General features: G+C 42.1%; 1 protein-coding gene across 1 annotated transcript in view; it reads left to right on the top strand.

Annotated features, from left to right (window-relative positions):
* Positions 1–297: 297 nt before the first annotated feature.
* HTR1F (5-hydroxytryptamine receptor 1F) overlaps positions 298–27,700 on the top strand; it is an 845,375-nt gene continuing 817,972 nt past the window's right edge. Inside the window, exon 1 of the mRNA XM_078656077.1 lies at positions 298–401. The gene's annotated coding sequence lies outside the window, so the exon portion shown is untranslated. The remainder of the gene's footprint in view (positions 402–27,700) is intronic.

The following is a 27,700-nucleotide window of genomic DNA, read 5'->3' as shown; positions in this document are numbered from 1 at the left end:
TCTTTCCACAAAAGTTCACATCACCTTGTACTAAACGTTGTTTTTGGGCTTTGATCTCGTTGCAAGACTGATGTACATTCATTTCAAATTATTTAATGTTAGATTTGATGGGAGAGATAGTGGTAAGCTTATTTACATTAAATGAATTTCTCAAAGTAACATGCCCCGAAACAACCATTATGTCAGGAAAAGTACATTCATGTTAGTTTGATTGTCTTTACATCAAGATCTAAGTTCAGAACTCATTTTTGCTTGTACTCACAAATCTGTTTATTCTCTTTTCTCTATTCTAGACGAACAATGATATTGGCAAATGCACATCATTTGTGTCATTGTACTCCTTCAAAACATGGATCAATGACAGAGCACACCTTGCTTCAGGAGCCATGATTGCATATCAGGTATGTTCATTTTCTTCTATGTTTTATACATCAAAGGACAGCATGGCTGTTATGAAATCTTGCTGCATTTCAACATCTTGCAAGAGTGTGATTTTGATGTGATCTTTAGAACCTATTAAGTCTCATTAGCAACTTGTGTCCCATAAAAACATTGATCCAGCGTTTCTGGACCCATTCGGTGATTCTAGAGGGTGGATTTAAGTTCCCTCGATTTCTGGATCACTCTGTCATTTACTTACTTTCTACATAGGTCCTCCCATGGATATTTTATACATCGCACATAGAAGAAAGAGGGTTATCATCATGTGTCTGATCAATGTTCAATTTAAATTAAAAGTGCAACTAATTTGGCAACACAATGAGGACCAGTAATTGGTAGCCAAGTTCAAGGGTGTTTACTACAAGTTAGTAATCAGGTTAAAATAGATCACTTTCAAGACCATGCTATCTAAGTATATTATTGCAACAGGAAGGACGAGCCTCCTAAAATAGTTAGGGCGAACTAGAATTAAATAAACAACAAGTTCTGTTGCTGCAATTCAAAACAATAGAATATGAATCTGATGCTTGAAAAGGAATCTTATTTTATCTTTTCCATACATTAGCAAACTAGCTCTCCCAAGCACAGACCAAAGCACAGAAATAATGAGAGCTCAGGAATCAAAGAGCTCTACAGAAAATGATAGGGATAAGGCATAAGAGTATTGGTAACATCAGCAACAGCATTGCAGAAAGCTTGGACAGGAGTCTTCAATAAGTCACTAATAGGAGTCAGTCTAAACCACACTTAACGGAAATCACAGGACATGGGGGAATGTTTTAAAGAGTGTATTCAAAGGCAAGGTGGATTTGGGTCATGATTCGAGTAGGGGTCCAAGAAAGGTTCTGCATAGGACATGCAGAAAAGGGGCTCAGAAAAGAAAGTTAGAACACATCGGCAGGATTCAGGCAAGCCTAACGAGACAGCAGCTCCAAGCTTAAATGTCTACGAGACTCTTCTCCTATCCAACAAGGTGATTGATATGTTATAGTCCTCAAGTTCATGGGGTACCACCCCTTTGGTTGCATCATCAATAGACTATACATTGAAATCTGCAACATCAGAGAAAAATCCCACACTGGACATGGGAACACCGTCTTGATTACACACTCAGATTGGATCACAATAGTCTTTTATTTAGTCACAGGTTTCTCATGTGCTTGTAGTTGGATTCCTTTCCCAGACATATATCTATTGCTGTCACAAGAAATGTATCTATTCAAAGTAACAATACATAACACTTGCGAAAAGAGCAAGTTAGCATAATACGGGAGCACAATAAATTATACAAAGAAGATTAGGCCTTTGAGAATAATGTTAACTTAAGACATTAACGGACAATGCACATTTAATATGCATGTGCACATTAAGCATATATGAACATAATATTTCTTTGGTACTTTTAGTTCATGTGGTATAAGTCATACAATAAGCAATGAAACTTCACAATAGCAAGTATGCCTAGGAACTACTTTAAAACACATCAGTGGCGTCACTAGGGCGGTGCGGGGGGTGCAGACCGCACCGGGTGACACCCCATCACATGGGGTGACACGTGCTAACTTTAACAAGGCTTATATTTGGAAATCTCTTTCAGCCAATGCGTCGTTATTCTGTTATCTGTTTTGCTGTGCATCACCATCAACTATGTCCCCCTTATTATTTCATCGCGGTCAAATTCGGTATTAAAGGAGGACAGCCTTGATTGAGTAGTTAAAAACAGCAAGGCATTACATACACTGATGTAAATTACTGAAATGGGCGAGCAAATACCTAAATGTGAGTGATAGCATTGGCTGCTGTTTAGGCGTATTGAACCACATTTGACTAGGATGCAGAAACTGAATGAAAAAAATAAATGTGAGTTTTTATTAAATTGACTTATTTTTTCCAGACTTCTAAGGTGTTAAACGGTAACTGTCAACTAGACGATTTAAATATGTTATTGCTCTTATAAACTGACAGGCTTGAAATCATGTAGTTATTCTGAAATTCAAACCTTGAGGAAAGTTCCCGTCATACTGCGAGGCTGTGTTTAGAACCAATAGGCTAAATTTGGACTTTACCACTGGGCAGCAACGTTTTAGAAACTCAGCAGTAAATGCTAACATTTTACACACCTTGACTCATTTTAAATTGTCTGGAGGACGACGCTACTGTCAGCAGCACGCGTCTTCCCGCGTGCACGTTTTGTCTGCAACCTGTCACTCTGAAAGAATCGGATTCATTCTTACAGTACAACAGGGTATCAAGATAAGTAAGTAACATTCTTAGCTACATATGTCTGTTTTATGTAAGCATAACTATGGCGCAAATCACACTCAATGTCAATGTCACTGTGTTGTCCTGCAACAACATAAATTACATGGCCACCAGGACTCGAGTAGGGGTACCACGCAGGTGGACGGCGTCCCCCCACTTATTTTACCGGGAGCTCAATAACTGGAGCAAATGGAGCCACACATTCACGCTTTGGCCTCTCTGGGGCAAGATCGGAGGTCATTCAGAATGCTGCTCACGCGCTGGCTTCTCTGATGCAATCGCATCTTAAGGGGTGAGCGAGGGGAGGCACTGAGTCTGATGTCACCTTTTGTGATGTCACTTCCTGTCGTGACGTCAGTGTGCCCCCACTTCTTTTTTTGATGGCCACATATAACTGCACGGGTCCGTGGGACAATGACAGGGTCAGGCAATGGTGCCGGTATACCACTGAGTATGTTTGTGGGGGCGTGTGTGATGTCATACGGGAAAACACAGGCAATCCTGGTATTTAGTTGTGTGTGTGGGCTGGGGAAGGGGGCGCAAAGCTGCTTATCTCCTTAACTTCCACAACACATGAAAGGAAGAAGTCCACTCTCTCTTAAAAGTCACTTCAGTTGTGCAGTGAGCAAGATGTTACCTTCGGACGGGCATAACACCTTTCCCAAATGAGACAATTTACAATGTTTAACACATAATTAGATGATGGATTGCGCAATACAGGTGTTTTATGTAAATAGTCCCAATAAAGTTTTTGTTGCACCATGCAAAACCGGAGTGCCAATAGTTAACAGTCCGCTAAGATGTAGAGATGCAGGTCATATGACCCTGACGTTCACGTATTCACATAGGAGAAATGAGGAGGCATTTAAGGCGCCAACATAGCGAGATGGTGTTTAATTGCACGAAAGGCAGAAACTGAAGTTTTGAGACACCGCTGGTTCCCTGCATGAGGTAGGTTCTGGATGAGGAACGCGGTCATGGGGGAAGACTTTTTTTTATAGATCCTAAAAGGGGAAAGTGAAGTAGTGTGGGTGGTTAGTCTGAGTACAGGGCCAGAATAGAGAAAGGTAGTAATCGAGCCTCTTCAATTGTGAAGCAAATACAATAGAGGAAGCAAGGAGGTTTTGGCTTTTCCACAATGATATCTAATATGGCCAGTCGGACTACGGGGCTAAAATAGAGAAGAGTTTGTAACCAAGCCTTTGTAATTCTGAACAAAAGATAACATAGGCAGTGAGGATGTCTCCACTTTTACTTGAAAAGATAATATTCTGGCTTTTACCTTGTAGCTGAATGAAAGGGCCTTAATACAAGAAGGACCCTTTGAAAAACAGGCACAAAAATAAGTAAGTCACCCTTCATTTTATTACGCGTTCGTGCTAATAGAAACAAAAGTTTGTCAGATTACACCATTATGTTTTAACCAATTGGTTTAGATTTTACTACGGCCCTTCTGCCTCGGTGCAGGAAGGGAAACCAGTCAGGTGGCAAACCAAATTAGTTGACTGAAGGTGGATGCGAGTGAATACAAAAGTGAGGCTACAACTATTAGAATTGATAAGCCAAGATTGAGTACATTGCCTTATATGTGCTACTTTCTAATTGATATAGGTAGCGACCATTCCAGGGCAATTTGCAACTGATTTAAGATTCCCTACAGTTACACCTGTAGCTCATTCCCCCATTACAAAAAGGGTGTAAAAGTAAGTAGGCCGGTATTATCATTATTATTTATATAAATAGAGCCGGTTGAGAACTATAGGCATGCATCTTGTTATTGGGCACTGGCGAACTCGGAGGGGGTCCATCATGGGGTAAGTCGTGAGGGGGTGACACCATGAGTTACCGCACTGGGTGACACCAACCCTAGTGACGCCACTGGTTAAACACATGCAAGTAACATTAACGCATACATTGAATAAGCGTTATCGTTTGACCAATACTAATAACCTACACACATAAGAATCATTTAAAGCTATAAATGACATTCCTACATTTGCACAAACAGCATAGCACACATTTATGAATCGCATCTAAGGTTTCAACAATTAAGTAAATAGGATGGTTTTTGGAACAATTACACGTTACGTGTTCTCATCTTTGCATGATAGTATATGTTAAAAGTAGCAGTCGCTTGTATTAAGAAGTGCTGGGGCAGAAGAAGAGGAATACAAAACAAAGAAAAGAGCATATAAAAATGTGCGCTTACATGCTTTGATGGCCGCCACCCTCTTCCCAATCCTCACTGCGCCGAACGTCCAGTAGCTGCTGCACACTATGCAGGCTCCCAGCATGCGAGCAGCGCTGGGATTGGTCTGAGCTCCTTGGTATGGCGCTGAGACATATGCTGGGAGCTTGTGTTGTTTCTCTACCCAGCTGTCAACGCAGCTAGGTGGAGAACGGCTAAGTGTGCATGATGGTTTGGCCGGCCCCAGAGGGCCGGCCAAACCATCATGCATACTTGGCAGTGCCTACCAATTCCCCATCCTCCCTGGTGCTGTAGCTGCAGCGTCAGTGTGAGAGGCCATGCCCCTCAGTCTGCTTGCAGCCTGCAGGCCTAAAAATAAAATGATATTAAAAATGTTTTATTATCATTTTAGTTTTGTGGGTTGCCTCTGCTGGCTTTCAGCAGGGGGGCAATGCTGCCGCTCATGTATGTTAACTGCAAATCCTTTCAGTTGAAATGAAGGATATACGTTTTATTATTGCATGTCAGTCACTGTATTTAATAAACATCAATAATTATTTTATTAAATGTATCTCCTATTTAGTAAAGATGATTTCCTAAGTTAAACATTCAAAAGTATTTCTTTCTGACATTAGTAAACATTCTATGTGAGGTCTATAAATTCTACAGTACAGATTCTCTGGCAATAGTAGTGTCAAACGTAAGGTGCGCATGAATCATTATGACACGCAGGGCTTGTGTGCAAAGTGCATGTACATTTTGAGTGTTAGGAATCTTTTGCATTTTGGTTTTAGTGACATGTAAAGAGTGGCCAGTTTTGCGCAGCACCACCGTAAGTAGCAATAGGACAAGTTTGGAAAAGTGTAGAGATTTTTCAGGAATTTGTTTATTTCATAACCTGAGCTTTGTTTCAGTTTTTTTCTACAATGTCTTGACATTCTCGCCAAAATGACTCATGCCAAAAAGCTGTTACAGCAACCCACATGCTTTAAACAGTAATACTCTTCATAAAAATAACTGTTCATCGGAAGGAATCAGAATACTGCACCAGAATGAGATAGTTTCTTCATGAGGATAAAGATAGTAGACACTAAATAGCCTGGTGGGCAAAAGCATCCAGCTGAATTGGAGTAAATGGTTGGTAATAATAGCACTATTTATGTTTTAAAGAATTACTCATGCAGGGTAAAGCTGGAAGTTATATCTGATATTGAGTTAAGGACCTTGCATTTACTGTGTAGTAGCACTTGCTGATCTCTGGATATCTGATATAAAAGCTTAGTGAGGGAAAAAGTGCATCTGATGGCTGATTCCCAAAACAAGGGTGTCAGATTCAAGATTAACCTTTCCTCAGGAGGTTTGTTTCCGGTATACTTCCTAGTGCTCTAGTTGATTAATCAGGTTAAATCAATGGGTAATATTTAACCTGGCAATCCCATAGACAAACATCTCTGCCTCAACTTCCTGGCCACCAATATTTGAATGTTTGAAAAATCACTGAGTGAGACAAAGATTGTTCAGCATGATGAGGTTACTTATGATGAGATTCCAACTTGAGAGGTATGACTCTCCTGCATCCACATCATCTCCTACATTCCAGAAGATGATTCTTTTTCCTGAACAATGTAAAACATACCACCAAATTAGACTTTAAAGTGAAAGTAAGGCACATTCTGTTTTTTTCTGGAATGATTCCGGTAAACCCAGTATTCTTGGAAAAAAATCATGGACAGCTAGGCACAATTGCACTGGTATGCTGGGACTTCACAAGACTGCAACAGTTGACTGACAAAGCTCTGTCTGGTCAATTGCTCCCTGTGGTTTGAGTACTTCTCACTTTCCAAGAACTCAGGTTTCTTGGAGGCAAGTTTCACAGCAGGCAATGTAGACTGCTCATACCTGACCAAGACCAGTTGGTTAGTTGTCGGGACTGTCTCCAGTCTCCTACAGCCCTTTTTGCAAGTCCTTGGAGCAGGGACTGAGATAAGAGTTTAGATAATATTTTCCATTTTCCATCCTACTTGAAAGGCAAGACTTTCTGTCCCTTTTCTCCTCTTTAGTTATTTTTCTGCTAAATGGTCTGCTGTGCAGAGGTTCATAAAAGCTAGGTTTGTCATTGCTGATGCTTCCAAACAAATCCTTAACATTCCCTTAAGTGTTCCTGTTGGTCTTTTGCCCATGACTTGATATATGTCAGTTTCTGGAACAAACCCTTTCGGTAGAAAAAATCCCCCAAGAGCAGTATTTGCAAACACAAATGTAGAAGGCTTTCTCAACAGGCCAGGTGTCTGCCCTCTCTTAGACTCTTGTATTGTAAATCAAGCTAGCTCCTCAAAAAGCAGAGGAACTCTAGCTTTTTCCAGGTTGATCACCAACAAGGTTTTCCACAGAATAGGAAGCAATTGAGTCTGGATGGGACCCATTTTGTAATTAAAGAAGGCGATAGGAATCAACACATTTCTCAGAAGTTTGACCCAGGCGAAGTCTACAACAAACGTCTTTTACAGTGTAGAAATCTTTCAAATTTTCTAGGGACTAGTTGTCCACTTTAAGCATGTTAGCATGTGCATAAGGTATACTTATCTCTTAAAATCACTCTGTTTGAAGGTCAAAGATCTTTTCAAAGCAATTTATGATCATATGAACCTTTGCAAGCCATTACTTATGTAGAAAGATAGGTTAAGACCCAAGATCTTAAAAGAGCTAGCAACTTATTTGGCCATTCGAGGACCAAGATTTGTATTCAATAACTGAAGTATGGTAGGGTTTCTGAGGAACTGAAAGAAACTCTGGCAATGCCGCAACTAAAGGAAGTGCATGTCAACCCTACAGATAACAAAGGATCTTCTCTAACAGAACCCCTATGACAATGTGTCATAAGAATGCAAATGAAATCTTAATTGTAGTTCAGGCAAGTTTCAAATCAGCAAATAGTACTTAGGCTATAATTGGTTACTTGTCATTAGAGAAGCTGAGTGTGCAAATGGAGGCGGTTTTCGATCTCTGGTTTCAATAGACTTTTCAATGTCTTTCAGCACCATTCCTTTTGAATCTCCCAACTGTCAAATATTACAATACAGGATCCTGCCATGGCCTTAATCAAGTTATCTCTGCAGAATAGATTCAACCTCCATACATAGTCCTGGTAATCAAATTGGTTCAATCTGCTGTTTATACCTGTGATGATTAAGGGTGGGTGTTTTATTTTCAATCCTACTAAATGGATCTGAAATCTCAGATGATTCTGCCCATTATAGCTGGTTTACTCTGCTACAGCAAATTGTTTTTATTAATATATATATACTAATGTGAAATACATTGTGAACTGATATGTCTGGATATAACATTATGTTATGTATTCTTGATGGGTACATTTTCTGATTTGGCTTACTGAAACGCATTTGGCTCTTTTCTATGTTTTTCCATTTCAGGATTAAGTCCTATGAAATATATAATTTTTGATTCATTAGCAGTATTTTCTTGAATATAATCATAGGTCTAGGACCAATTCTTTATTATACCATTTGATACCCAGGTCCTTTGGCCGTGTTGGGTAATACCCCATTTTCTTAATGGTGCATATTTTTTCTGTCACAGTTGATGTTTTGTATATATGTATATTCATGTTTATTCGTTTGGAAATTAATAGTGTCTTTTTTATATTCAGACTCTTCTAGAATAATTAAAAAACGAACTTTGAAATACAAAAGTAAAGGTTAAATAAATAACCAGATCCAAGTGGATTGATATATTGGGTCTGTCCGTGTGTCTGTTTAAAGTGAATTGAGCAGTACCACAAAGTAGTAGCCAGATCTTTTCTGTGTTTGTACTTGAATTGGGCCCTACCAGGCTTCTGTCCAAGGGCCTAACCTCTTTTCATAAGACTTTTAGAAAGTAGGCATTTTGCTGCTTAACCTCTGCTGGGATGTGTATTGACTGTCTGGTTTTGGAGTCTCAAGGGCTGGGGATGTGCATTCGCTGTAGACTGCCACTGGGTGCTGGGGGGTTGAGGTGTGCCCTGCCTTTCCTGGATGACTCAGAGCTGAGCTGAATAGACCGTGGCTGCATTTAGAGTAGTGGGAGGAGCTTTCCTTGCACTTGAAACAGGCCTGTCTCCCTTGCACAATGCTGTCTCTAGCTCCTGTGGTCATGCTGCCCCAGAGAGGACAGAACTGGTTTGGACTGGGCTCAGAGACCCTGGCCACAAGAGGACAAAGACAACATGGGGCCTAAGTAGTGGACCTTAAACCCCAGAACTGTAGATCAATTCTGGACTCAAGAGAAACCTTGGACAAAGAGAAGAGCTGTAGAACTGTGAGGAGGAGTTTTTCCCTTTTGCTGTGTGCAGTGGGGGATTGGCCTGCCGTTGCTACTTCAGCCAAGAAAAGGACAAAGATTGGAACTTTTCTGAGAAACTTGCGTGAAGAAGAATCTCCAAGGGCTTGTGTGTGCTGGCCTCCTGTTATGAAGTAGCAGGGACTCGAAGACTTCATCATCAGCGCCCCTGATCTCGATTGCGTTCTGACCTGCCAGGAGGTACCTATTCCAGTTTTGGGCCTGTGGAGGTTGTTCCTGCTGTTCGGAGCTAAGAGAAACCTAAGAGAAGCCAGAAAAGCAATTTCCGAGGCCAGGGGCACTGCTCGTGAAGTGCAACACTCTGCCTGAACCTCAGCTCTGACCCCCTTCGAGATCTGCAGTTGTCAGCCTTTCCGACACCAGCGCTTACACCAACTCTGTCACCGCCAGCACCTGCATCCCGGTATTTTGGCACCAATAACTGCCGTGGGCGACTCCATGAACTCGCCAACTTTGTATCACCTCACCGGAACCGATGCCTCACTACCAACACAAAACAGCTTCTCATGTCCTGGATTCGACACAGCGCCTCCTCACGGACAGAGTCCCTCACCTCTCCTGTGGCAGCCAGGGAGCCAGTCTCAACCTCAGCACCAACTCCTCACCCCCCACAATGCCCTGCATTGTCATAGACTTTGTTTTACAAGTACTGTAGGTTTTGGGTCCGTGTAAGTCCGTGCATGATGGCGCGCACCTCGTTATAGCCCCCGGTGGAGTTATTTGTTTTCTACAAGCTTTATTTTTGAAATAACTGTTTTTAAGTGCTATTTTACTACATGTATGTTGGAGTTTGTTGTTTTGGTCTTGTTAAAGTTTGTTTTCACTGTATTACTGTGCGTTTGAAGTACAAATACTTTACACATTGCCTTTGGGATAAGCCTGCCTGCTTGTGTCAAGCTACCAAGGACATGAGCAGGGGTTATCTAAAGTGTGTAACCCCCTTACCCTGATTAGAAGCAATGGTCCTTACTTGTACAAAGGTACATACCTCTGCCAATTAGAGACCACCAGTTTAACATGGTAGACTCCACTGGGCCACCTCCTTCGCCTCTGGGGCATTGTCATAGACAAGTGGTGTGAGCTAAATTGGTAAATGAATGGGTGGGGTCATGCAGACATCTATGAATGTTCACTTCATTTTAGCAAAATATTAACAGCTTATTGCTTTCAAGGTGAGGCTTTAAGAGGGCTATTGGCTCTAAGATAACGTTGCTACTTGGCATGTATTGTTCATAGATCTCTTCCGCCATCTTCTCAAACATGGTCACGCTGACTCAGAATATCCTCTCCTGTCTCTGCCTCCTCTTCTGAGCAGCTAGTATGTGCATCCTCCTCACTATCATGCACAGGGAAGCCATAGTGGAAGCCCCTTAAGTATTCTGGGGCTGCTTTTATACTTTGGAACCTGTTACCATCTGAATTGAATTGGTGGTAATTGCATATGCAAACAAGGCTTTTTGCGACTATTCGCAATTTGCCGCTTGCTTGAACATACAATTTATGACTAGCAATTAGGTATTTCCTAATTGCAACAAGAAAGTTCTAGTGGCAAGAAATACTGGTTCACAAATCGGCTGCATTGCTATTTTTGTTTCACGCATGGTTGTCGTACATTGCATACAGCCCTTTTTGCATTTGCAAAATGATTCACGACCGATTTGTGAGTCACAATTCGTTTGTACATGTGGCCCCCAGAGTGCAGCATTTTTTCTCTGATGTGTCAGGAATTAAAAAATATAAGAAAGAATACAAGAAAAAACACGTCTTACAAGACTCTGAAAGACGAAACAGCTTTGATTTTGCACAGCAAGGCAATCCCCACCCATGTTCAGGTGTTGTGCTCCCTCCACCTATTGGCCAGTGGCAGTTACCAAAATGTGATAGCAGTGGCTGGAGGGGTAACGAAGAGTGCGCTTTTGCGTTTATTTCACTCTTTCCTGGATGCCGTGCTCCTCTACATCCACCAACACATTTACCTCCTCAGGAAGGATGTGGAAATGCAAATTGCGTAATTGCAGTGCTACTGGATATCTAGATTCCCACAGGTTGTAGGGTGTTAGGCGGCACCCATGTGCCCATATGTCCCCCATCTCACCTGAAATATGTATTCAGGAACCGCAAGAACATCCATTCCCTGAACATCCAAGTGGACTGCAATGCACACAATATCATCACAGATATTGCGCCACAATATTCAGGGAGCACACATTACTCCAACAAGTTCAGGCACAGTAGTATTTACCAACAACTCGAAAGAGGGGAGTTCGATGAGGGTTACCTACAAGGTACTGGGAAGTAAGTTAACACATATATGTAATTGCCCATTCACCACTCTTTGCAAGTTGTCTCACACAGATATTTGCTTTGTCAAGTGACAGTGCATATGCCCTGAGGTCCTGGATCCTCACATCCTACCTGCTGCCCAGCAACCCACATAAAAGGAGATTTAACACAGCACATTGGCGCACCAGTTTGGTGATCGAGCAGACATTTGGGCTTCTAAAAACCCACTTTAGGGGCTTCCACAAGAGTGGTGTGCCTTGCACTATGTGCCCAATACTGCATGGAAGATAGTGGCAACCTGTGCCATATTCTACAAAAATGTCTGCAGGAGAGGCCTACACATTGAGGTGTTCGGTAGTGACTCTACATGAAGATCCTGGCTCACATGCCCAGCACCCAACCGAGGCAAGCAGAGCAGAGGAGGAGAAAATGCGCAGGGACCATATCGCCAGACATTACTTTGCACTGTAAAACATGTCCATATACACAATACTGTGAGAAAATGCCACAATAAGTAATTGAATGCTCAAAGAAAATCTCCCTTTAATGGCATGTTTTAATAACCATTGACAGAAAACCTGTCTTTCACAAAAACCTATAAGTCCATGGAGTGAATATGTAGGTCAGTTTCATCACTGCCAGCTGAAGGGAAGAACAGAAATAACCAATCCCTGACTTGCACCCATCAATTATTTCTTGGAAGTGGGTCTAGAATGTGAGCTGGTACCATGTGGAGGTGCCAGGGTGGCTGCCACTGCGGCGCATCCCACAGGTATCTGAGTCAGATACCCTGCTTCTGCTTTACACCTCACTTTCCAGAGCCTCTGCACACCACCCCTCTGTCAATGTGGGCAGTTTGGATAGCTTCCACTGCTGCAGTTATCGGGCAAGGCCCCATGAGACATTGCCACTGTAGTGGCCCATCTCCACCTGTAGGGCCACTGTGCACTTGGACAGTGCAGCGGTGGCCTGTACAAGTCTCCCAATGGCCTTTTTTATAGCATCCATCCAGACACCCTGCTCCTCATCCTGAGCCTTTCTACGCTCCAGCCCTCTAAAAGCTCAGTGCATAGTTTGTTAATAGCTGTTAGTGTGTCCATGCGAACCTGATTGTCTCCCAAATAGTTTGATAATGTGCTAAAGCCCACTGTCAATTTTCAGTTGATCAACCTCATTTGTTTATGATGTAGGCACTGAACCTGCAGCATTGCTTATTCCAGCCTGCCTTACAATGCATGTTGGTCAGAGTCACCTGGGACCCAGATGCCCGACTTGTGTGATAGCGCCTATGCCCATGAACATTGGAGTGCTGCAGTTGGGACCTGCTGACTGGATGGTGACTTGGAGTGGGTGGTTGTCTGATACCCGCTTCTGCTGCTGGCTGTGGGGAGATGGTCATAGTGCTGGACTGGCCATGTGATGTGGAAAGCACACTCTCAGGCACTTTAGTTTGTTCTTCCTCCATCTAGCCCTGGTCTTCTCCCTTATCTGTCGGCACTTCAGTCACATTCACAGGTGTATCTAATTAGATAATGAGGATATCAATACAATGTTACGCATGTTACGCACTCTCATTGGTCTTACTACATTATTCTACAAATTTCTGACACCGACTACACTGTTTATGTCTATGAAAATATTTTCCATAATGCACCATGTGTGAATTTGTTCCACATGTAAATGGGCCATCCAGACATGATGTTTAAGGTTGTATTAGATGCATGTGGACACCAGGTTTAAGGGCAGACTAGTTGGCATAGGTGAAGTTTAGCACTTAATTGGTGATGGTAGAGGGGCAAACATGTCCAGGGTCCCAAATCCTGCAACAGGCTCTGCCTCCAGGGTCGTCTCCATCATTGCCTCAGCACCAAGGGTGGGGTACAGTGGAAGGACCTACTGTTGCAGAGAATCTTGTAGGCGTGTTGTCACCCTTTCTGTAGAGAGGGATGGAAGGCCATACCACCTCTGGTAGATTTCCTCTTATGAGCAGAACGCTCACTCCCACAATATTTATCCTTTGCAGCATGTCTTCCCAGAACTTTCTTTTCTGGGACTCTGGCACATTAATGGACACATGGCCAAACAGCTGGTCATAATTATTGTTGCAGTCTGCTGTCAATATCTCCACTTATTCCTCGGAGAATCTTAATTTATTTTTACTTTCTCAGTCCTGCCTCCTTACTCTGCTTGCTCGCCTGGATTTTCCTGGGCAGCACTTCCTGTGTAGGGGTCCCTCCTCTAAATCAGGAAGCAGAAAGGCATTTTTTTACTGATGCAGGCGCTAATTGCGATCGCATTCGCAAATAGCGACCGCATTCACTAATTGCGACTGAACAGTATTTCCAAATTAGCGTGCGACTTGTTACCGATTCGCTAAATAGGGCTGGCATGGGAATGTACCTACCATTTTGCAACTTCCTCCTTGTGAGTCTCAAAAAGTCACAATTAGGAAGTTGCAAAATCATGCGTTCGTACATGTGGCCCTATGTTATTTACATGGACCAAACCAACCAACAATTTTGCTTTTGTTTCTATTTGTTTGCTCTTCTCTATGTAGAAATATACGTTGACATACTTGGCAGAACTCATTAACGGTGCCCCTGAAATTAAGATCTGAAACAATGTGGCCTTTTCAACCTGACTTACCTTAAATGACATAATGCACAAGAGTCGTACCAATCTACTGCCAATGTATGGTGTCACGCAGCGAGAATATGTACTTAATTGCAAAAAGTTACTTTTTCAGACTATTGATTGAGCTGTGGCTTTGGCAGGAAAGCCAGTATACTTTGAGCGACAGTTGTGCTAGCTGAGAACCAGTAATACTGATTCGATCTGTGTATCCAGAGGGATGTCACTGCTAACCCGATATCTGGCTGAGGTTATAGGTCCTGTTTACTGTGAGGAATAGTTCTCATGATTTAGGCCACCTGGAACTGGTTTGATCAATTTCTGACTGGTAAATAAGTTGTCTCATATCTAGCTGCAAATGTGTACCCTGAGAGATAGCTCTGCTGTCTGTGACGAGTCTTTGACTGTAAGCCCTGTGTACTGAGAGTTATAGCTCCACTGTCTGATATACGTCTGGGGTTTCTAAATCTAATTTTACAGGATAGCTACGCAGGCTGAAAGCCCTGTAGTTGGTTATTTCTCTGTATCCTGAGGGAGAGTTTTGTATTCTCTGCCTGAAACGTGATACATAGCCCTGCTGAAACATGAGCCTTTAATATCTGTGCAAGCTGATCTATAACTCTTCTTTCTGAGACCTGAGGCTGTAAGACCAATGTAACACCAGGGTAATTCTGCTGTCTGAATCCAACCTAGTGTGTTAAAACATTATTTCCCTCTACTGTGTTCTATAGTTGTTCCTGCCTGTAAAACCCATTTAAGATGAAGGAGAGCTCTGTAATATCTGTGTATCCCATAGGATAACAGTACTGTCTAACAGCTTGGGTTAAGAGAGCAATACAATCTGGAGGGGAGTTCTTCTGTGTTAGATTTCAACGTGTACATTCAGTGCATTCAGAGGGATAACATTGCTGTCTAAAGGAAGGTTTCATAAACTTTGTAATCTGAAGATTATGGTATCTCACAAATAAGGCCAGTCAAGTCTCAATAAATGAATCCTTACTCAACCCTTGACGAGCAGTCTGGTTTAACTTAGGAGACAAGTATGTAAAGCATTTAATATCACCAAAACAGTAATTAAGTAATAGACACAACACAATAAAAATCCAACACCAATCTTGTGATGTATTCCTATAGGTTCTGTATAGATCCCCCTATTCCTGACCCTATTCTGGTTAACAAATTAACTAGCAGCCATCCCATGATGCAGAAACCGTTATCTGATTAAGCCAGACCACGGCACAGGAGCGCGTTATCTGATTAGGTCATAACGCTTGCCATCTAATTAGGCAAGCAATATTCCTCCAGCCCCTGATAAGGCATACGGAGTTCTCAAAACAAATCAAACCTATGACAACCTGGGAAAATCCCTGCGGCCATTGTTTTGATTTCGCAAAGAACTTCAGTAAAAGAATGTGCTAACGACCAGCTGGTATGACATCCTTATTGACGTATCTATGTCCATCCTTACGTCAATCTCGGCACCTTACAGGTATAAATATTACCAACATTGCACACACGCGGTGGTGACGAGATCGGAGCAGCGAGACTTGCCGAAGCCCAGCAGAGAGCAAAGCCCACTGGCGCTGCCCCGCCTTCCTGACGCGCTGAGAACGAGACGCTGCCTTTCTCCTGCCGAGAAATCCAGCTCCGGCGCTTCCGAGCAGCCCTTGCAGGCAGCTTGGAATATCGAGACCACAGACGAGAGATACCATCCCTCAACCATCCTAGATCTCAGGTACAGAACTGAATAACACCTTGCAGAGAATTCTTGAGTCAGTCACTTGGCAAAAACAAACTTAACTCAAACTGCTACTTTCTACTCCAGCCCACGTATTAGGCTTAGGTCAGGTACACCGGGGTAGGCGTGGTTAGAAGCACCAGTTGAGTACGATTAGTTACATGTATATGTGTATGTATATATTCTATCCATTTTAAATAGCATATGGCTTAGAAACCATATCAATGCTTTTACAGTATTATTTTATACTTCTGCTTTTATTGTATGCACTTTACTTAACCATAAGTATTGCAATAATATCGATTCATTTCTCTTGTACGAGAAAAGAGACTGATCAATAAATAACATCTTTTATTGAACACGCCCGTCTCTTCCTTTTCTCTACAATCTGGTGAAACTAAGAATGCACGTACTGACTGAGTAAAATAAGTTGTCTTTTGTTTTCACACGACTCTAGAGATATACTCTTGATTAGGGGAGAGCAAAGTTGTCATGTTCTATGGTTGTCAGAAACTAAATCCCTTCTTGTCTATCCAGGGAGGTTTAACTCCTCCTTGCCTATTCGAGAAAGTTTCTAGTGAACTCTGAGCTAGCTGGCAAACCCAAAACTTTAAGTCTAATATCGACAGTAGAAGACCTAGTTAACGTCTGGTCTAGGTCTATACTATTGGAGGTATTATTCCAATGCGCAGAGTCTATTGGGATAATAGGAACTACACTACATGGCGCCCAACGTTTGGAAAGGCGATAAAACTAACGCAAGACTTTAGAGTAACTCAGTCGTGCTCTTTCACTCAGACCCCTTTTTTCCCATAATACTCCAAAGACGTCTGGAGTGGGTGAGAGGTAAAATCCGCCAAACCTCGCAGGAGGGAACTCCTATGTATGGTTCTTGGTTCAATCAACGTTGAAGGATACACTGTTCCAAAATATTGTGCATCTAATCTTTGTTTCCATAAGGAACCTGATCTGCAAACAAACAGAATAACCTTCCTGACAGTAAAATGTCAGAAAGTGATGATGAAAGAGAGAGAGTTAGATTAGCAGCTGAACTAATAGAAGCTGATAATACTATGCAAGAAGCAGACCCGGATATAAAACTCATCCCGGTCAACATAAGAAGACCTATAACGTTAAAACTTATAGAGAATGGACTGACACCAAGAGGTGGTACAGTCATATTCGTAATTGAGGCACACGAATATCGGCAGACAGAGGTATTCTATTCATGGATAAACTTTCCAGCAGCAAATGCTGTAACAAAGGAGTTCCACTATTATAAAATAGAGGAACCTCCTAATGAGTACACTCCTTTCGAGGAAGTGGAAGTACCACTCAAATTCCAAGAGCACCTGCTCTTGTTTAATGGCGCCCTAAAACATAATAATCACATCACCAGGCTCGGTCCACTAGGTAGACCAGGAGCAACGTGGCCGGTCCTAGCCGGATACACACCACATCCAGACATCGAAAGAATGTCTGCAGCAGATGTTTTAGTACAACTAAAACAATTAATTAAAATATATAGACAATTAGTCCAATATGTAATGCGGACTTCAACTATCCAACCAGTAATTAAAATTCCACAGCTGACCCCTCATCAGGGGAACACAAATAAAATTACACCACAGAACATACAGTCCTGCCTAGGTAAAGTACCAGCTAAACGGGAACAAATACGATTCTGGTTAGCACAAAAAATCACCCAAATAGAGGCGGTATTCCCAGATACCACCCCGGTAGAAAAACACAGGATTCTGACTATCTGTCTTCCAATGGGAATCGCACCACACGTGGCGGACTGTGACACTTGGGGTACAGTCTTTGCTTCCATTTACACAAAAACACATGGAGTTCCATCTATGTCAGTAATACCAGATGTGCTAAAACAAATTCAAGACGAATACGGTCCAGAACCCGCTTTAACTCTCGGTATGAAATTACTAAAAGACTTCAAGCAGGTCTCGGCAATATTACTAGCCAACATAAAAGGAGAAGCAGCGAATGTGGCGATCCGCCAGAGGTTAAAAGAGACAGATATAGCAGACCAACCAGCTGAAATTGCCAGAATTATAGAAAAATCCTATGAAGAACTAGGTAGAGATAGTTTGGGTGGAATACCAGTGAAGCCCCAACTAATTGAAAGTCCTGAAAAAATATTTATTAAAAATAACCTAAACAGTCAAAAAAAGAACTGGGATGGAAACAAACAATCCAATCCAAAAGAAAAAAGATTCCAGTCCAGAGGAAGGTCTCCTCGGCGGAGAGAAAGATCTCCGGACCAAGAACCCAAGTCTCCCCAAAGGGAGCCCTCTGTGAAAAGATACAACCTTAGAAATAGGGATAACATAAAGAAACCTGATAGATATCAAGATTTTGATACACGTCCCTCTCAATCTTTTCAGACTTCCTCGCAGAAATCGGAAAGAAGAGGACGATCGGAACCCAGGGAAGGGCACGTCAAGTCCAAAGACAAGGAACCTGCTCATCCAAATAAAAAATTACAGTTTCCAAAGAAGAAGGTAGCCAGTATTAAAGTATTCAACAATGCCGAAAATACTGAGGACACAGCTGAAAAACGGAGAGTGGGCTCAGACAATGCTAGACAGCGCAGCAGAAGTGAGCATAGCACGCAAAGTCCTTATGAATCATCTGGAGACAGTGGACACGAATGAATACATTCAAGTGGAAACTGCAGACACCAGAGTTAGCAAACCTCACAAAATATATGAAATAACTTTACGCATAGAAGGGGATAAGACTAGAAAAATAAGGGGCCTTTTTGGGGATAATCTCTCCAAGGGCTATGACATCCTTCTAGCTGAAAAAGATTGGCCACCAGAGTTTGTCAGGGAGTGCCCACATGGCGAAGAAATAATTATGCCTGCCTTCTCAAATCATATTCCAATTCATAAAAAATATACACTTGCAAGAAAGTGGGCAGTAGCCCAAGCTCCTGCTTTATATAAAAATCATGTGGGATGGGATGAGGAATCTCCCCCACACAAAATCCAGTTAAAATCACAACCTACTGCACAAAGGCAGTATCCAATCAAGCAAGAAGCTAAAAAACAGGTAAAAGAAATTCTAGATCAACTAGAATACCAGGGGGTGATTGAAACTTGCACCTCACAAATGAACAACCCTTTGTTTCCTGTCTCCAAACCAGACAATTCATATCGTCTAGTTTTGGATTACAGACACCTTAACTCATGTTGCAAAACTTTTGCAGTACAAAACTCGCATAGTGCTGCACTAATGAATAACATAGTGCGCAAAAAATATAAAACAACATTAGACATCTCTAATGGATTCTTTTGTCAAAATATAGCACCAGAGAGCAGATACTTATCAGCGTTCTCAATAAATGGCGCTCAAAAAGAATTCTGTCGGTTACCCCAGGGGTACAAGAACAGCCCAGGATTATTCTCAGCGAGAGTAACAGAGTTACTACAAACATATGATGACGAAGCATTATCTTATGTCGATGACATATACCTAACAGATGATGACTTGGATACTCACTTGAAGAGAGTGAACACCATAATACTTGGGTTCGCAGCAGAGGGTTACAAATTCAACTTTAAAAAATCTAGAATTGCCCATCTAACAGTCCTGTTCTTAGGATATGAATTATCAAGTGAAGGCAAAAGCCTGGCTGACAATTTCCTAGAGTAATGTGCCGTACTCCAAGCACCTAGAACACTAAAAAACCTACAGTCAATTCTAGGTTTCCTAAATTTCGGAAGAACATACATTGCAAATTACGCAGAAAGGGTCAAACCCCTTTATGATCTAATAAAACCAGATTTAAAAAAAAACAATTGGACTCAAATACACACAGAAATTCTGAGATCCTTACAAACAGATATGTTAATTAAAACAAAATTAGAAACACGTGATAACACACGCAACCTTGTGATTCGAGTCATCCCAGGAAGATGCGGATTCACATACCTGACCTCTAACGAGGGAGAAAAGGTACCAATTGCATTCAAATCACACTTGTACACTAAAGCTGAAATGAAATTTAGCCCAACGGAAAAAATTCTTACTGCAACACAGACAGCTATAGCAAAAGAACGAGCCCTGTCACAAGGTAAACGAATAATAATCGTTACACCGATACCAGCCCTAGAGGCTGTAACAAAAGCAAGCATACCGAATGCTAAAGCGCTCCATCCGAGATGGATACAATGGGCTAATTCTCTTGCTGCAACAGACGTTGTATACGAATTTGATCCTAACTTAAAAACACAAGAGTTTCTCCAATATGAATTCGAATGTCCGCCGCCGACCGAAATTCTGCCTCTAGAACATTACGGCTGTATAATATATACAGACAGATCAGCACAACCCGCAGTAGGGGGTAAACAAGCTTACAGTGCTGCGTGTGCGATTGTAAAAGGTCGCTGGCACGATGGGAAATTCAAACCAGCGGTCACTAAAACACAATCTCTAGGAGATTGTACAGCTCATCGAGCAGAACTACTGGCATTCAAGATGGCGCTTGAAAATACCGATCGGGAATTCCCCACACTCATAGTGTGTGATTCGTATTATTGCGTTCAGTCTTACAATGAATACTTACAGATCTGGCTTCAGAATGGTTTTAAGGATGCAAAAGGAGGCACAATCAAGCATAAAATGCTTTGGGAACAAGTAGTTCTTTTACAAAAGGAACTACCAAAGACTCACGTGATACATACACTGAGTCATCAACGTGATGGCGTTCACGTTGCAGGGAATTCATTGGCTGATGAGGCCGCAAAGGCAGCTGTGCAAACGGCTTCCGTAGCTGCCATCACCCGGTCAAAAACAAAAATAGACAGCGATATATTACAAGCTGTCAGCGCTACAGTAAAAGATGCGATAGAAACACTCCCGAAAGGCTTTCCAGTAAAGTACTCATACATAACTGATGCGAATAATGTTCCATTTGCTCGAATCCCTGGAGTCGGGGATAGAGTAATTCCAAACATGGAACATAGGTTAGGACTCATCATAGCGGCACACGAAGGGCTTGCTTCTGTACATGCTGGCGTCTCAGCCACAGTATCGTTATTAAAACAGAGATACTGGTGGCCACAAATGAGAAGACAAACCAGGAACTATGTTCTAGAATGTGAAATATGTCAAAAAATGAAAGTATCAACAGTGAGACGACAAGCACACACGCCCCTTCTAATCTCGGATAAACCATTAGCCTGTGTTTACCTGGACCACTGTGGTCCCTTACAAAGGGATGGTAACTATAAATATATCTTGGTCACAGTGGATTCATGCACGAGATTCATATGGATGTGGCCCCAGCGATCGGCTGATGCCAGAACTGTTATAAAAGATTTGCGAGTCTTTATCGGCACATACGCAATTGGCATGCTGCATTCTGACCAGGGTCCTGCTTTTAGCTCTAGAGCTTATAAGGAGGCCATGACCAGCATGGGCATTGCATTGCGGTATTCTTGTCCATTTCATCCCGAGGGAAACGGAATTGTTGAAAGAAAAAAACGTGACATAAAGCAATCTATAACAGCAAAGGTATTAGGTTCGGGAGCTGGGTGGGTCAAACATCTAATAAGTGTCCAACGTAGTCTAAATAACCTGCCAAGAAATTCTCTGAAGGGATTCAGTCCGTACGAATTATTGTTTGGGACTAGGATGTTAGTCTTAGATCTTGACAGTCAGACTTCAGTGGTGAAAGAAAAAAGCTTTGATATCAAAGATCGTTTGGCTATTTTGCAGGACTTAAACGAAACAAGAAAAGACCTGAGCAACATAAAGTTGAAACAACAGCCAACAACCACTGAAGAAACACCGCCTGTCCCAGCAAGACCTGTCTGGATTCCAAAAATCGGGGATCTAGTCAGAGAAAAGATCGCGGTAAAGAAGGAATTTGGGCCTTCTTACAGAAAAGCAGTTCCTGTCTTGTCCATCAACGGGACAAGATCAGTTGTACTACCGCCGCTTGCTGGTAAAAAGGAGAACCGAGTTGTATCCATCGACCTGGTAAAACCACAATCATGTGGCCGATAACAAACAGTAGGCCAAGTGGACTTCCGATAAGTAGTAGAACACCGAGGTTTGCTACAAGTACAGAGGTGCTAACTAAAAGGCTAATCACATTCGAAACGCCTACAGAACAACAACAAGGACTATGCAACAATGCAATGGAACTCACACCTCTGAAAACCCAAATAAAAACGTTTAGTAGAGACACACCAACCTACAATGAAGTAACAAATGAATATGCAAGAAACAGTAATCCTGAAACAATTGGAACAATTGATAGAACAGCATCCGGCTACTTCATAAACTTCAATGATTCCTCTGAAGACCTCAGTGAATCAAAGACACAGCCATCAACGAAAACGCTTAAAAACAAAGCTAAGGAACTTTTGAAATAGCTGAAAGAAACCTATCTGATTTCTCCATGGATTGAATTTTGGGTGTCCTTTGGTGTATTTATCCTCATACTTTGGCTCATCATGATACTATGCTTGGGACGCTTCATTGAGGGAAAATATGCAAAAATGGACACAGCAAGCCAGAAAATCAACTTGATCCTCAAGCCACACACGTCTTCACACGTCGAGAAAAGAGAACTTTCTTCAGTCAACTACACAGCCAATCCTATACCGGGTGGGGTATCATGGGACAATACTGACTATGAAATTTATGGTCCGGTTGAAATCCTCAAATATCCACACCAAATCAAGATCTCGTTGAGTGACTTTGTAAAACCAAACTCATTTGCTGATGATTGGGACTTTGAAAGTATTAATGACATGATGTCTGACCTAGTGATGTCTGCTAAATTTACCAAACATGACTATTTGCAGGGTTCATCTAATTATGATAGTATGTACTGCTACAACCACTATGGTAACCATTTTCTACATAAATCTGCACAACCTAGAAATGTTTTAAATTATAATCAATGGGAACATTGTGCAACCCCTCCAAAAGGAAGCTCAAGAACCGTTTATGACAAATATTCTTATTTTTCAGGGTTCAATACAAGTAAAGCTGAAACATTTTATTTTAAATTGTCAAATAAGACAGGAACAAAAACCATGCTTACAAACACAAAATTGATATATTCGGACTCATTTTTTGAACAAATGAATACATTTGGTTTTGATTATTGGGACAACAATGTGGAAGTAAAAAGTGTTTGGGGTACAAGAGAATGGCAAGTTCAGGGTATAGAATCATTGTTTAGAGCCTGCATGATCCCAGAACAAATTATATTCTTGAATGACACTATTCAACAAACTACCTGTCTTGGATTAGCCAAAATCAAAGACTTAAATAAACCGTCTATTCCAAAACCAACAATGAACAGCAATAACTCTGCAGATGAAGAGATATACGTAAACTATGTGTTAAACCAAAACAGAACAAATCCTGATTGGAAACAATGGTTAATCTGGCCCACAGATACTAATAACTGTCAAGACAGATTCCTGAACAAAACACAGGGGTTCACATTGACCAGGCCAGACCCTAGATATTCCCAAAGACAACACCCAGGGATAATCACCACCTACAGTGTGGGCAAACTCTGCCTTCAATGGCTACAAACTTCCACACTGACAGAAATTAAGCAACACCTGACTTTACTTACTGACGGTGCTGACTTGCGTGATTTCATTATGGGACCGTGCAAACAGCGTCAAAAACGCTTCATAGCAGCCTCTATATATGCAGCTTACAACGAGGCCTGGAAGATAACTCAAATTGAGACAGCAGAAAGTATACGGGAAATTGACCGTATTAATTTGGAAAAATCGCTTTCTGTAGTGGACAATGGGTTAATGACTCTGTCCTCCAGAATTTTTTCATTGGACAGTATTGTGTCTTCAGCAATCGACATAATATCGCAAGACTTACTGTTGTTACAACACGGTCAGTCGCAATTGCGTTCTATTATACAGCTTGGATGGACGTTACAAAATCTGCGTTCAGGCTATGTGCCTTGGCGTTTAATCAACACAACGTCACTATTCAATATCTTTAACCTTACTGATAAACAAATCAGTATGGCACAAAAGGGTGCTGATTATACAATCCTGTGTGAGTATAAAAGGGGTAACCACCTTCTGCACCGAAAGCAATGCCATTCGCAAAACTGTGAACCAACACTGGGGTCTGGTAGGAGAAATTTTGCAAGTTCCTGACCCTCCTATGCACGCCTTTAAAAGATCAAGGAACGTAAGGGACTCGGTGGTGCGATCTCTACTGGAAACCCCACCGTCACCGACAATTCGGAACCTATGGAACCTACCTGAACTGCTGGGCCATTTCAAATGTACAAAATGTAAGGCCTGCCCGTTGTGTCTGGAGACCAAGCAAATACGGTACAACGCCCAGACAGTAGACCTTAAATCTCTGACCAATTGTAACACAAGCGGAGTGATTTATGCGATTTTTTGCCCATGCAACCTCATGTACATTGGACAGACACAGCAAAAAGCCAAGAACCGCATTTTCCAGCATTGTAGCAGGATTCGCTGTACAACCCCAGGGGCCCCTTTGGTGGAGCACTTCACTGAGAAAAACCATCCACCAGAGTCCATTCGCTGGTTGATAATTGAAAAAATCACCCTCGGCCCTCGGGGAGGTAATCTAGCTGCCGCTCTTGACACAAGGGAATGCAAATGGATGCAGAAGTTCCAAACAATAAACAAGGGGCTGAATGAACTGGAGGCTAGTTTCTCGCAGATGGCGGGACTCAATCCCGAATAGACCCTGGGTAACTGTATCTCTACCTGTACTTACACATGTGCATAATTACCAGTAAAAATAACGTGACACCACACATAACACGCTCTGGACATTCATGAGGACTGTGTACCATTTGTTGCTGTTTTCAGGTATCCACATCCATGTGTAATTTGTCCGGTCTTAGACATGTTAATATTGCTGCTAAAAATGTATAGAGGTGTATCCTACTGTATCACCACCTTGTGTTCCACTGCTCCGGTGTAGGCCCAACAGGAGACAATGTACTTGTGTGTAATTTGTCCGGTCTTAGACATGTTAATATTGCTGCTAAAAATATATAGAGGTGTAACATACTGCATCACCACCTTGTGTTCCACTGCTCCGGTGTAGGCCCAACAGGAGACAATGTACTTCCATGCATTCTCACCCACGGTGTCTCTGCCTGGTAATTCACTTGCCAGAATTTGAGATCTGTTCTCAGAAACAACCGCCCATAACTGGCTCTGGCTTACCAGTGTTTAGCCAGTATTGTTCTCCATACGGGGAAACTATCCCTTTAAGAATACTCCATGGAGCGCGCGAATCAGGCCCCGATCCCATTGGACCGGCGGGCCGAGCCCCTTTTCATCTAGCAGTCACTGGCATTGAGCGCCTGCACCGCGAGTTCATTTGGATGCAGGCCGCCGGGGAAGTGACAGCGCTGATGCGCGTTCCAATTTCAGAAGGTATGTGCAGATTAAACCAGCCGATCGGGCGCCCCGCAATTACAATCGGCCACACTTACTCAAGTTTAGTGTACCCAGCGGACCAAGTAAACTGAATTCAGTTCCGCTTTGTTTTTCTAGTAAAATAAACCGGCACCGCGATTTCCTTCGTGATTCAACACGCGTTTGGAGTAACAGGGCGACTTTGACCTCACCCCTGTAAGGTAACAAATGTGGGAGCATTGATCCCTATTTTTTAATTGTCCTCAGTGCTGTACCTTATTCACCATAACGACATATCATGCTAAAAGGAGCTTCCCCTTCTTCTTTCAGACCAATATACCCTTCGAGGACAGACCTACCTGTGCCCATTTTCTACCGGCACGCTAAGTAAGTCCCCCCATCTGCCACCCCCGATAAAACCCTTGATCTAGTAAAGTATAGGGCTCTGATGGCACCTATTTCATTGTATTTCAGTTTTCATCGGAGCATTTGGAAGCCCCCCCTGCGGACGGTACATTCCACGACCGTTTGCTGATGTAGGTAACCACCCACATCACTACCTTGAATAATGTTACCACGTTTGTTCACCTTCTGTAAAATTCTGATTTGTGTATTCATATTACCTTATAGGCTCTCCTTCCTCTTCCTGATGAAGACCCCAACATGAGGCTGTGAATTGCCCTTCTTGCGTATCAGGGGTCGAAACGTAGAAATACGCCTATTTTCCTTGACACACCATAGGACCTAAATAAGAGATGTATTCTCACCATCTATGTGTGATGTAAAATTGGGAACCTTTGCCCATTAGTCTGGTTGTAGAGGTTTTTCATTTTTAACTTGGATGCAACTATTATGTCACAACACCTTTACTCTGTCCCCTTCACTCATTCACTTACCCTTCCCCTTTTCACAGAGAGCACCGATTTCGAATATGGAATGTAATGATGTTATAATTACATGTTTCTACCACAAATTGCTTTTCATAATCTTGGCTATAAATGAATAAAATGCCATAATGAATGAAATGAAAAATTAGATATCCTTTTGATTGTTTTCAATTCTAAAGGTGACCGTGGTTCTATTTAGAATCGTATATATATGTATATTATATTTGCAATACTCAGACCATCCTCGTATGTACTGATTATACAATCCTGAGCATTGAGAAACTCGAGAGATTACCATTGACAATGTCAGAACGACCTGTCATTGAATGGATAATACATGGGATAATTAATATTCCGATATCTACTTTCAGGTTTCAATACTGCCAAAAATATATACAGGCTGGCATGTACGAAACATTGGGAAAAAGGTACATTAAGTCAACATGGAACTTGCCCTATTCACATGCATGTGTCAGTAATAAAGGACAGAAAGTGTTCCTTAGTGGCAATAATTGTGCAATGTCACTAAGCGGTACACTTCTGTGTAATGGAATTAGTTTGCATGGAGCCTGTGAAGGGAACTCAAATAACCTTTCATGTCACCAGCTAGGCACACCTGCAACACAGATAGAACCATTCTTTAAAAGACTCTATAATGGGAGTTACATCCTAATTGTGGATCGCAGATGTTGTAGTCTACTGCCCGGGGTTCCTTATCTCATAAGTACGACTGCGAAGGTCATGTGCTGTGGACGCTTATTGTTCCCCAGCTCCTTTCCAGACAGGGAGGCAAGGACATGGCCTAACTTGAAAATTACTTCTATTCGAATTGATACTTTAAGCAGAATGAAAACAGTGCTTCTTCAGACGCCGACCAGGCTCACGTCATCAAAAGAAACGTATGATCTCCTAGTCGCAAGGACGACTGCAGAGATTCACTCATTGTTATCAACTAATTCCCCCATACATTTCGCAGAAATCCTGAATGAAATCTTAAATATTTCTGATACCAGTGGAGTCTCAAATGTATTTAAGACATTGTTTTCAGGAGCATTAACACCATTCAAAGCCATACTGGGTATTTTTCCAGACCTCGTCCATTCGATTTTTGGAGGAGTTCCCCTCATTTTGGGACTAATTGCAGGAATCCTATTCTTGGTCCTTATATTTCGTTATGGCAAACCATGTCACAGACAAAACACCTGCGACAAGGGAAGAAACAATCCGAGCCATTGGATACCGGGACCGGATATCAAAAATCCTGGGACTAACCCGGCTTAGAGACCTGAACATGACTTGGTTTCTTTCATTTCGGCCGATATGGCAAAGATGTGTTTTACCTGTATTAAGGTGCATGCTGTGCGGAGAAGAATGCGTGTTGGACACCTGTCTGACGCTACAATCGGATGCGCCAATGGATGCAGAAACATTGTTGGGTCCGGTAACGGCTCATGCATTGTGCTGCCCTCAACGTCTG

The sequence above is a fragment of the Lissotriton helveticus genome, chromosome 8, assembly GCF_964261635.1.
Source record: "Lissotriton helveticus chromosome 8, aLisHel1.1, whole genome shotgun sequence".
NCBI lineage: Eukaryota > Metazoa > Chordata > Amphibia > Caudata > Salamandridae > Lissotriton > Lissotriton helveticus.
Note: the sequence above shows the minus strand (reverse complement) of the source record. Positions and strands in the feature narration are given on the sequence as shown.